The following is a 17,704-nucleotide window of genomic DNA, read 5'->3' on the forward strand; positions in this document are numbered from 1 at the left end:
TTTTTGTTCCTCCTCCAAAGAATGGATTCTGATATTAATTCAATTGTCAGCCTGGCTCCCAGATTAAATCATTTGGGCCTCATTGCTCAAGGCCCAAATGTTAGCCACAGGATTAAGAATTCTAATTCTGGGATAAAAAGTCCTGGCATTTAGCACCTTTGACATGTTTCCGTTAGGCTAGTAGAGACTCAGAGACTGCAGTTGAATGAATTAGGTTTGATCAAGGCTGTGATAAAACCCGATCAAGATAGTATCTTGGAATATTTGGCCTTTAATAACAAAAGTTTAGGTTGTAGTGATTGCTTATGCCAGTTTGACTTAATTTTTTTCTTCATGGAACTTGTCTAGCTAAGGATGAGCATGTTTAATAGGGCAGGCCTGCAGGTATCCTGTTTCTTGAAAAGAAGGCTAGGCTTCCATCTGCAAGATACCTTGAATTCTGTCCGCTTAGGTACATCTGCTTTCATATTAGGTTTTTGGTTTTGCAGTAAGGCCTGTGCAGCAGAGTCTGATTTACTGACTCGCTTATGGAAAAAGCACCCATTACTAAACTTTGTATTCAGAGAGCTTTTACATTTGGCCTCTGTGAAGAAGGAAGTATTTTAATCATTCCACTAGTGCAGTAAGAGGTCTCTTACTCTTTTGAAGTAGCATGTGGATAAAGTGAATTAATTTTAGACTGCATATTATCTTTAATCTGCAGTTGACTGAAATCTCTGTGTGATAGATTTGGTTAAACACTTCCACTGCTTAGCTGATGCTTTGTTTTTTTAGATCTTTAATTTTCACATTTCTGTTGGGGAATGGTGAATTACATACCTTTTTTTTAAACATGTTAAACCTCATGTGAATAGAAAGTGGAATTCAATTAAATACACAAATAGCATTTTAAAATTGGTGTGTAGTTTATTACTTCAGATGTGCTGGATGAGTAGTTAAACCAGCAATTTTATCAAAACACATTTTCTATTTAAAAATTTGCTCAATAAGTTGAAATTTCTATTTGCTTGTGTCTTTTAGATTTGGTTGATCTCATTTCTCATTCATTGGCCTTACTCAGGGCTTGGAAGAGGAAAATAACTATGTATTTTTAAGCTGCCAGACAGTTGTGGTGGTAAAATTATTAATACTTAAGACTGAGAGGTCTGGCTAAAAGGTTATCTGTACTAAAAAGAGTATTCCTTTCAAGTAAAAGTCTTGTGATTGTTTCCAACTCCTGACATCTGAGCTAGGGTAATACTGGGTGGCTGTGCCACTCTTATGGGCTCCACTAAGAGCCATCTCTCCATATTGTCACATTACTGCTTGAGTCCTCATTAGAATTGTGGCTGTTTAGCAAGGGACTTGAGGAGTCCATCGCTTCCAGGGCTGGGTAGCTGGTTTTGTTAACGTTTAAATGATTATTTTTTTTTCCTTGCCTTTTTCCTTTTTCTGAAATAGTATATAGGTTGGGTCTCTGTGATCACTTGGCAGAGAACCCAGAGAGATGCTGTTAATGTTCCCTCACTGTTATCATAGTTAATAAAGCTTCTGTCTGACCTGTCCTAAATTGTACCTGCGTTATTATGCATTTGGAGTCCCCAGATTCTTTGACACAGTTTCTCAATTTCAACCAGTCAACCAGTTTGTTTAATCCACGATGTTATCCTTTTTCTTCAGGGTTAGTCGGTAATGGTTGTTGAGGGAGACCAACGCCGAGTGCTGGCGTTGGCCTGACAGCGGGCTGGGGTGTGCTGGCACGAGGGGGTGCAGGGCGGCGGGTGATGGTGTAGCGTTGTCCCTTCAGACTGCAGTGACTTGTTCTCTCTGGAGTCCGTCTCATCTAGCCACACCTTTAATGTAAGAAAAGTCTCTTGAAACCAGCGAGCAAAGTTTCTGCTGCCAAGATCTCACCAGGTATTTCTGCAAGTTCTCGCCAGCCCCAGTGGCTTAACTCATCTGGGCATTTGACATTCTTTACCACTTTGGCAGCAAACATGGTCAGCTTTGATTTTTGCTTTATTTTTATTTATTTATTAATAGTAAGTCAAGACCTTAATACAGATAGTCACAATGCTGGGTAGATTTGGATATAAATTGGATTTAAAGTTTCAGTATCAGACCAGCTTTATCTTCAAATATGTATGTAGTTTATCTACTGAAGAAGTTCCTCATAATTATTGTCCCTAAGATCTGGATGCCTTATTTATGGAAGCAAGAAATTTGACAACAAGACCTCTTGTTCTTACAGATGTAATCTAAATTATTATGTATAATTTGTATTAACATTATGAGATTAAAATTTCTGATAATATAATCTTGGAGAATGCAGAGGTACTGTCTCTGTGTTTAAGGCCCTGAAATGCAAAGTACTGACCCTGGGAGAGGGTGTTGGGGGTATGTTAATAAATACTTCACCTGTTTTTTTTATTCTTTGCTGAGCAGCATGTATTGGCCAGACAGGTTTCTTCTAGGTGTACACTTTGATGGTCTGGGTTGTTCTTATGTTACATGTCATTACTGTATTTCAGGAGTACATCATTTGCCTGTTAGTATTTGCTGGCAGCATTATCTTATAGCCTGTTTTGCAATTAACAACATTCTGTTCCATCTTGGATTATGGCATTGTGATTGTTGGTTTCTTTTGACTTAGTTGTCTTTAGAAGGGAATGTTTGAAATGGACATTTGAAGAAAACCTATGTTTATTCTGGAAGCTTAACATATTTTAGAAATACTGATTTTTTTCTAATTCCTAGTCACTTATTTTGAGGATGAAAATAATTTTTTGCTCTTTACTATAAAGATAACTTAGCAATTAGTCCTCCAGCATGACAATTCCAATATAACTTATCTTATGGTCTTCTGTGGTGCTTTCATGTCTCAATTAAAATGTTTGCAAGTTCAGTAAATCCACATGGTAGTCTATATATAGAGGTATTTTTATTGCCCATTGAATTGTATCCTAGCAAATTTATTTGAGTAAATACAAGGACTCTTTCAGATTGACCTGCTGATCTACTGTTTCCCAACTCGGAAGGGAAAATCCGGGGATCTTGACAAAAGTTTTAATATTTAAAATGCTGAAACAGTTGTGCAGTAAGAAGGGAGAAAACTGCTTTGCCTTGAGAGTCTGGGTTGACCAGTGTCAATTCTCATGTGCAAGTGATATGGTTTTGTCTGCTCAAATTCCTTGGGGTCTGAAGCATCTGTTAGAGGATTTAGTGTTTTTGTTGGTAGAACTGTTAGTCCTTATATGCATATGACCTGGTTTTATTCTTCCAAACTCCTTTCGGAGTGAAGCATCTGTTAAAGAATTTTCAGTGTTTTTGTCAGAAGGAATGTGACTAAAGTTCAAAACTGTCAAGTAATTACACTCATCTATAGCTCAGAGTTGCTTATGTGGATGACTGATGACCGCTGCATTGAACAATTTTTCTATTTTGATACTTGTCTAACAATTGTGAACAGAATAAATGAGGTTAGGGGTCATAAGGTCCAGACCAGTAATTTGTGTCTGAAAAAGTAGTAGTCATCTTCTATTTTAGATTAAGGTTTGGACATAGATTCAGCATGGCATGTGGTTTTGGAAAAACATTTTGTTCACTGTATGTATAGTAATGTATGTAATTGAAGCAAAACTGAATTTTGTTGATTAAACTTGTTTCCAGAACTAGGTCTAGAAGCCAGCTTCTAGGGGCTAACTCTTAAGTGGTCTGAAAGTTTGAAATCTCCCATCTTTTGTGCATTTTTTGGTTTGTCTCTTCCTCACATCTGTTTATCACTGTTTGGGGTTTTTGTTGGTTTGGGGTTGGTTTTTTTTTTTTTTTTGTTCATTTGGTTTTTTTAATGGTGGGTGCTGTTTGGCTTTTTTGCAACTGGTTTTGATCACAGTTTTAAGAATGGAAAAAATTTGCATAGTAATGCATCTTCAGTTGTCTTTCTGAGGCTGTCTATATTTAACTGATATTTGGAAATCGTTGTTAGTAGTAAGCTCCAGACACAGCCCTGTTTTCATCAATACCGTTGGTTTATTTTGGTAGAAAATAGTCTCCCTGAGCATCATAGATGACAATAGATAAGCTGAAGATTTGCAGTTAGACTTATTGTATAAATAGTTCTTAAGATATGACTAGTGTTAGTCCTATAAATTCTTCCTTATAGGCTCAAAAATTATAATATTATGAATTTGGGTTTTTTGTTATGCAAATATTTCCCTTATTATGACTGTGTAAAAGAAAGACTGCAAAAGATCTACATAGCCCATGAATTCTATAACAGTTTTTAAACTTCAGTCAAATATGAGAGATTAATCAATTTTGTAGCATAAGCCAATCATCTCAATGCTAGTCAAGCTAACGTGGTATACTAATAGTATATCTACGCGTGGTAGGTCATCCCTGTACTTTGCCAGTTTCATTGACAGACAGGTGTAATGTCACACAAGGTTCTTAATGGGACACTTGCATTGGCATTTTCTGTTTTCCTGAGAAATATAGAGGCATTAAGATTATTTTTTTTCTTTCCTCACAATCCCAGAGATCAGCGAGTAAAGCAAACCTGAAAATTGTGGGCAAAAGAGAATATTGTTATGTAAGGAGATAAAATGCCATACAGCTGTGGTTTACAACTTGTTCATTACTATGAAATTTGATAAAACTATATTCCTCTTTTTTTAACATTAATGCTTTGTTTGACAGAAGTTTGATACAGCAAAGATGTGCAAAGAAATAGTTCTGCCCTTTTTGTTATGCAGTACAAATCTAGAAAGAGGCTAGTCTTGTTCAAGGTCCATTCTCAACTTTTTCCTGTGAACTCACTGCTTGTATCTCATTTTCCGAGTTCTCACAAATATTGGGCTTGGTTTTTTCTGTTACTCACAGACTTGCTTTTCTTTGTACCATTAAGTTACAGCTCTAATGCCAAAAAATCTACTTTGCAATTTAATTTTGGCTTATTTGAAGAGGGTCAGTAATTATAGTTACTGTTTCCAGCAAGTTGAGGTTTTCCAGCAGTCTTTCTATGAAGAATGTGACTGTGGATTAATTGAACATAAAAATGAGTCAAAAACTTTTTTTCTGCCAAAGGCAAACATAGGAGTAGGTGCTAGTAAGGTTTTGAAAACTCTGTTACCTAGGTAATTGGTAGACCTATTTAGAGCTGTTGCTCAAGAAAGTATAAAACTGATTTAATTCAGTGAGAAAGTTATTGGGGTACAGCTTACTTGTAAAATAGCAGTTTTCTGGAAGCTTTTTAATTTTCACTCTTAAAGCCAGTTGATGTCAAGGTGTTTTTAAAGCCTGCTGTCTCCTAGCTTCCTGCCAACAGTGGGGTTGTCATCTCTAAAGCATGGTACCCTGTCTTTTTTCAACTTACTCTGAATTCAGAGAGGACAGTAAGTTAACAGTTGTTTAAGTATGCTGATATCATGGATGACATACCTAACAGCATTAATTATCTTCTGCCTAACTAGTTTATGCACATTCCTTTAGCATCCTGGAGGGGCCAAGGAGGCAACAGTGGTGGTGCTCTGTGGCAGCAGGATGACGTATGTTAGTCCTTGAATAGTGTGTAATGGTATTCAGCTGATATGTGTCTTCTGTTTAGTTCTGTGGTTTCATTAATGCCTGTAAATTTTTCTAATGCTCAGTATGCACTTTTCTTTTATAAAAACACCATAGTACTGGTATAAGGAATGATCTAGAGAGAAACACTTTGGAAATGTAACTGAGTTTGTTATTAGCATGGAAGAGTAATCTTAGCTGTCGTTACTGTGCTGTCAGAAACCCTCATGGTTTGCATACAGCTGGAGTTATGGTGGTGTTACAGTACAGCTACATTGGCAAAAATTCTAGTCTTTGATTTGGGACAGCGATGGAAGCCAAATGGGGACGAAAAAAGTCAATGTACAAAGCTACCTCTCTGTTACAAAAATCATACTAGATAAGCCTACTGATACAGCAGTGTTTGCAAATCCCTTAAGCATAGATGAATCCAGTGCTTCTGATTCTTGTTTTCTACTCATTTAGCTTTGCATGTGTATTTCATAATCTTTTTACTAATTTTGGAGTTGAACCATGTATTTAGCTCTAATGGGAAGTGATTGTACTTCCAACGTTCAAGGCAGCATAGGCAGTTAAATGCCTCTATGCAGGAGCTAAGCCTGGGGCTCAAAAAAATGCACGCAGAAAATTGCTACTCAGAAGGCTTTGCAAGCATACCTATTCTATATGTGCAGGAATTAAGTAGATAGGAGTAAACTGTATTCATGTACTTTGGTTGTCATACGGGAGCGCACGTGAAAAAGATGGGACTGGAGCCTCTTGGTGAGGAGCAGCAGCGAAGGAGTGTATTGTAGACTGAGGTGAAATCAAGTTCTGTGTGTCTGGACTCTGCAGAGCTGAAGCTTACAGCGTGTCAGTAGTAGCACAACCACTGGTGGTGGTGGAAACAGTTGTGTGCAATCCCTGGGCTGCGATGTGGTGCCAGCCAGGTGGTGCTGTAAAAAGAATAATTGCAGCATTTGCATCTTCCTTCCCTCTCGAGAGGTAGCAAGGACATATGGCCATGGAAGTCTGTTGTTGGGGGAACACATTAGAGTCCTTCAGTGTGTCCTGAGGGGGACAACAAAGCTGGTGAAAGGGCTGGAAGGCATGTCCTATGGGGAGCAGCTAAGGACTTTGGGCCTGTCTAGTTTGGAGAAAAAAAGGCTGAGGGGCAACCCCGTTGCTCTCTGCAGCTTCCTGAGGAAGGCAAGTGGAGGGGAGCTGCTGATCTCTGTTCCCTGGGGTCCAGTGATAGGATGTGTGGGAATTGTTCAGAGCTGTGCTGGGGGGGTTTAGACTGGACGTTAGGAAGCATTTCTTTCCCGAGAGAGTGGTCAAACAACTGGAAGAGGCTTCCTAGAGAGGTAGTTAATGCGCCAAGCCTGTCAGTGTGTAAGAGGCATTTGGACAATGCCTTTAATAACATGCTTTAACTTTTGGTCAGCCCTGAATTGGTCAGGCAGTTGTACGAGATGATCGCCCCTTTCAAATGTAATAGTCTGTTCTATAAAACAAACAAAACCCCAACAACAAGCAGCCAGTGTTCAGACACAGGTATGACTTTGGAGCAGGTGTAGCTGTATTCACAGGCACTCCAGTTTTAGGCTAGCTGCGTGTAGTGCTCCTCTCGTGGTACCTGAGATAGCTTTAATTTCCCGTAGTGGGAGCTGAACAATGGTAACATGATGTAAAGAGTTAGCAGCCATGGCTGTTTCTGTTTTTATTTATATATGATTTGAGGTTAAACAGAATGTCCAGGACTGCTTGGAAGAGAGTCAGAAGAGTGAATAAAATCTCTCCTGCTCATTGTGTTTTCTTACTGTTGAGGTGGTGCTTCTCTTCAGACTCTTTGAGGGGCCTTACCTAGTCTTTGTGGACTCTAGCTCCTGCTTACCAGGGACCTAAAAGTCCTCGATTTTCAGTAGTAACTTAAGAGAATATTGTCTTTATGTCCATGGTGCTTCACTTTCTTGTTCACTGCCTCCACTCGGTACTCTTCAGATGGAGTATAATGTACAAGATCAAGGCTGTGAAGCCTTCCGGTTGAGTGTAACATCTCTTGAAGCTTGCAAAGGTCACTTTGATTTGCCTTTCATGCAATGTTTTCTGGAGAAAACAGGATGGCATAGACTGTTAGTGTTACCTGGTCTCAATGAGTAATCAAATAGTTAGAATTTTTAGAAAGGCAGATAGTTTTGCATTTTATTTGTTTGCTCTGTCATTTCACTGAACCTGACATTGGCCATTATACAAATAGCTCTGAGAGCATCTAGTTGTTCACCCATCAGTGTGCAGCTTCATAATGGACAATCTGAATAGTTGTGATTCTGTATCATTGACAAAGTGTCCTATTTTGTTGCGCAGCTGTAAACTTCTGTAGCAAAGTGCATTGCTGCGTAAGTGAGAATGGGAGTTCACACATGAGTCATTGTTACCACTGGTGTTCTTCCTTCATCCCTTACATCCATAGATAATAGGAAGTGTTAGAAAATTTTTAAGAGATGCTGTATTCAGTTGTTTATAACTTCGCTGAACTCTAATCTTTTGGACTGAAATACTTTAAGCCTTCTCTTTGCCTTGAGTTTAATTTTGTTTAAAGCTTTCAGCCAAAATTTTTCATCTGTTTTCCGAAACAAAACTAGAATAATTGTCTGTGCCATTTTTTTATGGCAGTCTCTTTGAAATATTGTAGTGCACCTCTGAACTGGAACATCTACTTGAAATTTGTCAGTGGGTGGCCTCTGGCTGAGCTGTAATGTTTTAATTTTACATGAAAATCTGCCAAAATGGAGGCAATTCTGTTTTTGAAAAAATTGTCATCTGGATGTGACAACATTTCTTTGTGGAATTCCCAGGAGCCTGTTTGCACTCTGTGTACTCAGCAGGATTTTTCTTTCAAGTACGTCTCTGGACTGCAGTAAGCTGGGAACCAGAATTGTCCCCGGTTAATTAGGCAGTTGAGGGGGGGATCTTACGGCACAAAGCCAGGTGGGAAATCTCAGTGCGACAGTCCTGATGCATGTCAGCTCCCTTCTCCTTTTCTGTCCCATCATCTCCACAGTACCTCCAGAATCTGTATTCTTGACTGACTTTGACCTTGTTAAGACTTTTTGCAGAGAAGGTGAGGTTTCCATAGTGGGCTAAAGCTTGGCTTCTTCTGTATGTGAGCAGATATGTTACTTCTAAGCATAACAAGGATGCCACTTGTCATATTAATGTGTAATTGTGGGTTGTAGGGAATGTACTCAATCACTTCGTATGAGTAGGGTATACACATTTGGTCAGTACTGATTGCTGTGACAGTCATCCAGAAAAGCTCAATCTGATTTTGTTTTTTTAGAGACCTTAACAGATAAAATCTGGAAGGACTACTGAGACAATGAACCGAAAGGTTTTTTTCTTCAGGAGTTCCAAACTGAGCCAAGTCCACACGTCCTGAATTTTTAGGATGAGAAGGTTTTGTTGATGGTGTTTGGTTTTGGTTTTTTGGTTTTTTTTAAGACAGCTGGAATGTAACTTTTTTGGACAGTATTCCTACAATAACTTCAACTTTGAAGAACTGTGTTAGGTAGCTACCCAGCCTGTAAAATTCAGACCAAATCTGAAAGCCACTGAACATGGTCTAATAATGGGAGGTGTTAGGTGATGGTAATAAATTATAAAATCCTGGATCTTTGAAAATGTACAGTATTTTTCTAGATGAATCTTGGTCTCAAGGCTTCATTTCATCATTTTGCTGCACAAGTATGACTTTCATCTGATCTTTCATTTAATAAAATGTCTTTCCTCGTATAAGGAGATCTGGTTTGACATTAAAGAATGGGGTTTCACAGAAATGGCTAAACCAGTGTTAACAGCTTGCTGCTGCTGGTAGAGGTGGTTCTTCTCCCTTTCTCTCTTCTCCTACTCTCGTGCTGTCACTGCCTCTTCTGGCTTCTTTTTCCTAGCTGAAGTGCTGTTTGGTGGTTCCATTAATTAGCTTATAGTGGAAAATAGAGGTTAGATGAGTGTTGGAACTGATGCAAAGGGATGCAAGGGAAGCAGGAATATCCCTTTTAATAGCAGCAAAGCAATGGTAGGTTAGTTATCATGGACTATCACCCTTCGGATGCCCTGGCTATGGCTAAAATCTGTTAACGAGAAACACCCTAGAAAGACCTGTGCTATTCTGTTCCTTTTGTGCAGGGGATGGTAAATTATGATCTGAAGCTGATATGATGAAATAGCATCACTCACTCACTTTGTCCCCATTGTGTTTGGGGGTTTGTTTGGTTTTATGTAGTCCATTTTATGTTGGGTTTTGTTGTTGTTACTGGGTTTTGGTGGTTTTTTTTAAATACCTGCTCTCTGAAATGTTCATCATCCAGTAATAATCGCCTGATTCAGGTTTACTCAGTTTCATGTGGTGCTGCAAACTCTGCATGAAATGCAGTCTCTTAAACCGTTCATGCAACTGACTCTTTGGTTCCGTAGTTCTGATCAAGGGCAAAAGAGGACTATTTGTTTTATTAGTCTCATGCAGCTGGTAGTGCTGTGGTAAAGATTAATTTTGCTAGTGCGTTCCTTTGCTGCATCTTCCTGGAGTTCCTGCATACACCTATATATTCCTTATACTTACCCCTACCAGATAGGAGCCCATAGACATTTAGCAACTTTTCAGTACTGAATGAGCTGTTGTGTGGGGGTATTACAGTGGTGTCACAGGTTAGTGAGTTGCCTTTTTCAGATAAGCCATTTTCCTGTTGATTAATAGGAATGCACATAAGCTAACCAGTGGGTTATTGATCTATGACCAGGTCGTGGTACGACAATCCTTAGTGAAAACGAGTCAGCTTTAGGACTAGATAGAGGGCGTCACAAGGCAAAGCATTTGTATATTTTCAGAAGACTTTAGGAGCTAACAAAGAACGTACATTTTTTTTCTCAGAAAATTCTTATCCTGTGGGGGCTCACTTACTCAACATACACAGATGCTTCTTTGCTAGAATAAGCATTTCAGTCAAATAGTTTTGATGTAACTGATTGCATTATGTAAGGCCAAGAAGAAAGATGTAGCCACATCTTGACAAAAAGTATTGCTTCCTTTGCAGCTTACTATGCAATAGGATCCAGCTCCCTAGAGGTAAGATAGTAACATAAACCGCAGTTGTACTGGACTGAGGCAGTAGATGCTCTTGAAAAGGAAAGACAGACCTAATTTTCTTATCAGTGGTTGTCCAGTCTTTTTAATACATATCCTGTGCATATAGTCATAGTCTTACTTTTACAAATGTGAAGAGATTTTTTGCTTGGAGCTTTTATGGTATGCCCTGATGCTATGTTTTGGATCACAAGCATTCCTGTTTTGCATGGCACAAGAAAAGTGTTACTACTTTTTTTAAAACAAAAAACAAAAAACAAAACAAAAAACCACACAGAAGTCTCCTTGCTTATGAGCAGAAACCAAGAGACCCTTTAAATTTACTTAATAGTCTTTTTTATGTAAAGTTGCAGGACACAAAAAGAGAGCAGGTATTACAAAGAGCTGGATCCTTTACTGTCCAGTCACTTTAAGAAACATTTTTTATTATTGTTAGAGCGGTAACTGTAAACTTGATCATTTATAATCTCATTACTGTGAGCTTTTTCTTTTTAATGATTGATAATGGATCATGATATTAGTACTGTTCAACATCACTGCTAGTTAAAGAAAGGGTGCAATTGTTTATATAACATGTTCAGTTAAAAACAGAGTGGCATACCATGGCTCTTAGGGTGGGTTTGTTCTAGTGATACCAGTGCTTTGACTGTCAAGTGGTTCCATTACAATCTCTTGTTTTCACGAACACCATAATTCTGCATTAGCACTTATTGATTCAAATGTCTTTCATACGGAGACTATGTACAAGTACTGACTGACTTTTAATGCTTCTAAATCTCCAAGTTATGGAAATATTCGTGCGGCTGTACATTGTTGGAATTCTTGACTAGCAAGCTAAAAGTAAAATGCCTAAAACATGAAACTTGGCAGAGACACAGATAAAGTCACTGCTGAGGACTTTGCTTTGAAGAAATTTAGTTCTGACTTTTCAGTATTTATATTTAAACTGTCTTGCACAAAAAATAAAATAAATCTGAAGTATATTGATGTCATGTATATATTTTATTTATATTAATTTGTGTGTGTGTATATAATTAGACACTTGTTGGTTCAATAATATAAAACACTGCAAAGCTAACAAATGGGTATGTGGGGTTTTTTTCCCTTACTCCTAAGAAAAATCTCCCTGCCTCAGAGGGAGAAACTGCAAGGCTAATGCTGTAATTGTTTTGGGTTTTTTTACTTGGCTTTTAATATTGCAATAAAACAAAGGGCAGAATTTGAGAAAGCTTCAAATTTGCTGAAATGATGATTCCTATTAGAGGCCAAAATATGTTCTAAGGGTCTGGAAGACCTATTTGAAGTTGTTCATGCAGCCTACTTTTAGCTAGTTTCCAGAATGTTAGGGGTGTGTTTTAGTTGGTTTTTTTTAAATTATTTCTTTAAAGATGCACTGTAATTTGCTATGTGTCATAAGCTGTCATTGCACATGCTTTATATGTCCAATATACAGAATATCCAGGATGCTCTTAGTTTTGACTTTCTGGCATACTAGTCCATCATTTTGAAGTTATAATAACAACTTTAAGGTAATATTTGGTGGCCTTTGAAAACCAACATTTTAATTCCACTGCAGTTTAGTAATAGCGTTGATGTTGCAGTTGGCTGTGCCGCAGCATGACCCAGCACAGCAAGGCTCGGTGGGTGCTCTGTGGCAGAGGTTGCAGGTACAGAACCATAAAGCATGAATTCCTTTCAGCTGGAAAGTTGCAGAAAAATGTTTCTGATAGCTCTTAACTGGGTATAGTCTAGAATAAAGTTGCCTGCGGATCAAAGTGAAAACATGAAACAGGCTAGACCTACTGGCAGCCTTTCAGCTTCTTCTCCTCCTTCTTTGCAGGGTTTATATTCTTCTACCTACCCCGGCCCAGCCTAGGGAGCCAGGTGCTTGCTGCCAATTAGTCTTGTCAAGACAGCCCAGAGCTTCTCTTGACAAGCCTGACTGCTGACAGCAGCTGTGGGGTAGTCTTAGGCAGGATTTTAACCCCTTGCTTGCCAAATACTTTGCAGGTTAAATCCCCTGGTGTCATTCTGCAGTTATTCAAATATGCTTCTATTTTATGAAAACACATTTTATACGGAAACTGATCTAAGGTTGCCAGTGGTGCTGTAGTGATAGAATTTACTTGTTAATTTTCAGGCATGAAAGAATGTAAGCTGGTAGTTAAGTCATTATGAAGGTCACCTTATAAGTTTGTGGATGCTATCAGAACTGTCCGTCCCAGGCCACCTTCTGCTTGATGTAGAGCATAGCTGTAGCTGGAGAAAACACCAGGCTGGTCCAGCAATTCTCTTCTCAGTAGCTTAAAGTTTAACCTCTCTTAAGTATTGCAGTGGCACAAGGGAGTTAGACCAATTTATAGGTCATCCATTAATATAGTTGAACTGTGAATTACAATGAAATGTTTCATATTTTTAAACATTTAAAGTCACTTACATTGCTGCAAAGACAAGATCATTTTTAGTTGGGGAATTTTCATGAGTTGTGTTGTCTTTTACATGTGCATATGACCCTGCTTCTATGAAGGGCTTTGCTCCAGTAATGTTAGCAATGAACAAAAAATGCAGATGGTGTCCATAAAACCTCAGTGAGTTTTTAATTTTAATCAGAAATGGCAAATTAATGAACTGAGCAACTTAGCAAGAGGTTTTGTTTGTTGGAGGGTTTTTTAAGTGCATGTAGCAATATTTAGTCTTCAGGTTAACACTAACTCCCTTAATGTAGTTCCTAAGAAATGACAGCTTAGGCTGTCACTCTTCTCAGTTGTAGTTTGAGAAACTTTTGAACTTTTGGGTCCCATTTCACTCAAATTGGAAGGAAGGGTGGCTTTGTTTACGTGTCTTGCAAATTCTATGAATAACAATACTGCGTTTTCCTATGTAGTCGTCATTGTAGATACATCGCTAGAGAAGGACAAGTAGAACTTTATATATCAATTTTAAGTAGTTGCAGCTAGCTAGTTTGTATTAGAGAATATGATCTTTTGTTTGGTCAGATAGAAAGGAAACATGGGAAGTAGCTGGGTGCATGAGAAGAGCTCTCTGTGTAAAAGTGATGCTTGTAAACTGGTGGGGGGCAAGGGTACAGTGGTGAGGGAGAAGCATTAGGCAGGCTGCTGAGGTTTTGAAAAATGTAGTGAGAAGAAATAAGACTCTTAAAACGGTATAAATTGATCCCAGAACACAGAAACTATCTGTTTGCAAAATAGCCAATTTGCAACTGAATGAAATGCTCTGTTTACAAAATATCTTAAATTGGATGTTTCTACTGAGTTAGTCAAGGATGTGGGATATGATTGACTCGTCTTTTCAACTTTGCTTCCAATTTCCTTTGCTTTTAGTGAGGCGTAGCTATTAAGGTATGTTTTTCCTTAACTTGGAACTCCCAGGAATTACATATGAATAACCATTATATCAATTTGAAACCTATTGATGTTTTAGAACTTGATGGTGAAGGATATGCTTTGTTAGTGTTCTTAAAAGTAGAAACAAATTCTGCCCTGTTAGGGAAGAGCTCCGTAACTTTTTTTCAGAGTACTTATGGCTTTTGCAGAGGTCATCACGAGGGCTGCTGTACTTAACTGGAACACTGACTGGAACCATTTATTCTGCCCACATGAATTTAAAAAAAGTATATCGGCAGCTTCTGTTTGAGGAGAGTTAAACATAGCAATACAGAAAACATTATTTCAGCGAGTCACCAAGAGTTCGTTTCCATCACGGATACCTTACTTTGCTAACTTAATGCTTTTTCTTTTACTTTTTTAAATGTTAAGGTGAAGTTATAAGTTGCCTACGTAGGGTGTGTGGAGGTAATGTTAAGGAAATTGCTTCTGTTTAATGCTGCTTGTGTGGGTTTACAGGTTATAATGAGTGGCCATCAGGATACTGCCTAAATGATTTCAGTGTGTCTTTAGTTGGAATTATTTAATATACATCATTGTCTTGAATTTGCAGAGCTTCTACCATACATACCTACCAGTATGTGGAGTTCTCAGTAATGTGTATAGCATTATTTCTATATTAATATCTGAAACTTATACTTGCTGTGTGTAGTTCTGTGGTGCTTACATAATTAGAAATAGTAGCTTTGTTCATGATGGTTGTATTGTTATCCACTAGACTTGTGTAAGTACAGGGAAAAGAGTACTTCAGAAACAGCTGTCTCTTTATTTTTGGTTCACTGTAGTTCACGTTCTGTTCTTCCATTGATTATTTTTCTGTTTCAGGGATTTAAAATTTTCTGAAAAGAAACTAAATGGATGGCAACTGTACAGTATTTTCTAATCTAACATGTGAGCACATGTCCTGACATTGTCCTCTTTTGAAGCCCAAAACCTAGTAAGGGGCTAAAAGGATGTGTCCCACTGTTCGAAATATCTTGGAATGGTATTGTTGAACTGAAGTTACCAATGTGTAGTTGCTTGGAAAGAAACTGGCAGAACATCAGATATCAAAGCTAAAACTGTTTTTTGCTCACTGTGAATCTGTACTGAGGAGGAGGAGATTGCTACTTACTTTCAGGTTGGAACAATGGCAAAATACTACTGTTTTTGACTTGACAGTCTGCGGGCTTAAGTCCTTGAAATTTTTAGCTGTCCCTGTATTTTAGCAGGATGCATCAAGCCAACTCAGCATTTTATTTTTGAAGTAAACAATTTCAGTGGCTGAAGTTGCAACATGAACGTTCAAAGCAGTAGCTTATATAAAGTCCTAATCTCTCTCTTTGCAGCCAGAGCTCCACAGCTCGTTAATATATAGGCTTCAGATTGAGGTTTCTCTTCAAAGTAGCCATCTAAGGTCTTTATATTGTGAGCAGAACTAACCAGTGCTGCCGTGGAAGGAAATACTCTTGCCCTGGGTGCTGCTTCCTCCCTCCTCATCTGCTCCTCCCTTGTGTTAACATGAATGTTTGTACAGGAGTCATAAACCAGATGGAGTAAATGATCGAGACTTTTTCTGAGAATTCATTTTAGTCTGGATCAGTTCCTTGAGCTGGTTGACTGAGCAGCCATATGGTGTACAGACCACCTCCTGCACCAGCACAGGTGGCCAGGAAGAGGCTGATGCCATTTTTTTTGGTTGCAGTGCTGACTTACGCCAATTTTGTGTGCTGTTGGAATGATGGCTCAGTATCTTTTACCTCTTCTTGGCAGGTTTGAGTTTTGATTTGGGGGTTCAGACCTTCAGATTCATCTTTCAACGCAACTGTGCTTCCAAATTATCAGAGCCTGCTAGGAAAAAAAAAACAGTAGTGCTTTGCCCTAATAAGGCTTTCATGAACACTTGAGACACTTGGCCCCTTTACCTTTTCTAGTTAAAAAAAAAAAAAAATAGCAGCCACCTCTTCCTCCCGGCCCTCCAACTCAGTTTTTCAAGCTGTCTGCAGTGAGCACATTTTTGCGTGTGTGTATGTGTAGAAAAATGTGTGGTTCTACTTAAGCCAACATATTCCTTGTTTTTTAAGAAATGTTGTCTCTGGTATTACAGCAGTAATTCATTATTTCTGGAATGTGTAATGGAAGGGAGGAAATTGCTTTGTAATCCTTAGTATTGCCCTTTCTTCCTTCCTCAAGTGGGTTGCTTTCAGTGGTAGGTGTTTGCCAACCTTATTCATTTTGACTGAATAAGGTTGAGGAGTGCTTATGTGAGCAGCTTTGTTAGTGCATCCCGAGGAGCAGCAGCCTATAGCAGGCATTTGGCAATGTGCAAGTAAGACGTTAACCTCTTCAGCGAGCATACCTTAGTGGAAGCAGCTGTCTCTGATAATCGAGTCTCTCCTCACTGCTAAGTGAGTCTTTTTTTTTAAAGTAAAGAACAACCCAAATAGAAGTGTAGACTCCCTTAATTCCTTTTACTTCTGCCTCCATGGTCCAAGGTGATGCCTACCAGTGTCACCGAATGTGCTAGCCTGCTTGCCTGTGCTGGTGCTAGCACTGAACTAAACAGTGTGCAAGGAGCAGAGACTGGTTACTTTTGCCTCTTTCCCTCTTTCAGGTTACCGGGTTTTTTGACTTGTAAGCTTTGTCTGGTTTTGTTTTCCTTCAGTGTTTTGTCCTTGTTATCTTTCAATGTTTTAAAGCTGTCATCATATAGAAACACCAAAACAAAGAATCTTGTAAAGTCTTGTTTTTGAAATAAGCGTACTACACCTGTTTTGTAAAGGGTCATGCATTGTGCATTATCAGCTTTTGTGAAGCTTATACATTTTTAAGAGTTAATATTTTGAACATAATTTACCATATCAACTAACTTTTAAATTGGGCAACACTAGGAGAGTGAAACAAGTGTATTGTCTTTAGGACAGAGCACAGCCTTAGTTTTGTATATTCCTCCTAGGAAGTCACAGGAGGAAGGTTCTGGCTAGATCTTGTGACACTTCTGGAAAGCATGGTCTAGGTTTTCACAGTAATCTATTAATATGTGGGGTATTTCAGGATTACAAACAAGTTGTAACTATTGTCTTTATTTAATTCATAGTGCGTAAGTGGTTTTCCTAGCTCTCTTTGTAGTTTCATCATTTGTATGCTCAGAATACTTGAAAACTACACTCACACAAACTTCATGGCTTTGAACGTCTCTGAATTTACTGCAAATGGGAATATAGTGTTAAAATACTAGTGCTCTTGGCTTCTGTAATCCCTGAAGAGTGCTTACTACTTTACTTTAAGATAACTTATGCCAGTTTGAAGTAGATAGAAGTAATCTTTATTTGAAAAGAGATTGTTTTAGGAACATTAGTATAACTTTTTCTTAGAAAATCTACTAATTGATGAATTTGCTTTGTGGATTTTGGTGGAATTAAATTTTCTGTTTCAGCTACAGTAACTGCTAGCAGTGCTCCTTCGTAAAACGGGGATGGCCTTAGGGCCAGCTCCGAAGTAATTTGTATTTTGTCAACCTTAGCACTGCCACAAGAGATCTGGGAAACCTCACATCTGTTGCATGTTGATTTATATTAATTTAAAATTGCTAGATTGAATGTTAAATACTTTACCAGTGACTTGAGTTTTAGTGTAACACAAGGTTGAGAGGTTTGAG

At 38.4% G+C, this 17,704-nt stretch overlaps 1 protein-coding gene across 7 annotated transcripts in view; it reads left to right on the forward strand.

Annotated features, from left to right (window-relative positions):
- SOCS5 (suppressor of cytokine signaling 5) overlaps nucleotides 1-17,704 on the forward strand; it is a 94,101-nt gene that overhangs the window by 64,239 nt on the left and 12,158 nt on the right. The gene's annotated exons all lie outside the window — the stretch shown is intronic.

The sequence above is a fragment of the Falco biarmicus genome, chromosome 12, assembly GCF_023638135.1.
Source record: "Falco biarmicus isolate bFalBia1 chromosome 12, bFalBia1.pri, whole genome shotgun sequence".
Classification (NCBI taxonomy): domain Eukaryota; kingdom Metazoa; phylum Chordata; class Aves; order Falconiformes; family Falconidae; genus Falco; species Falco biarmicus.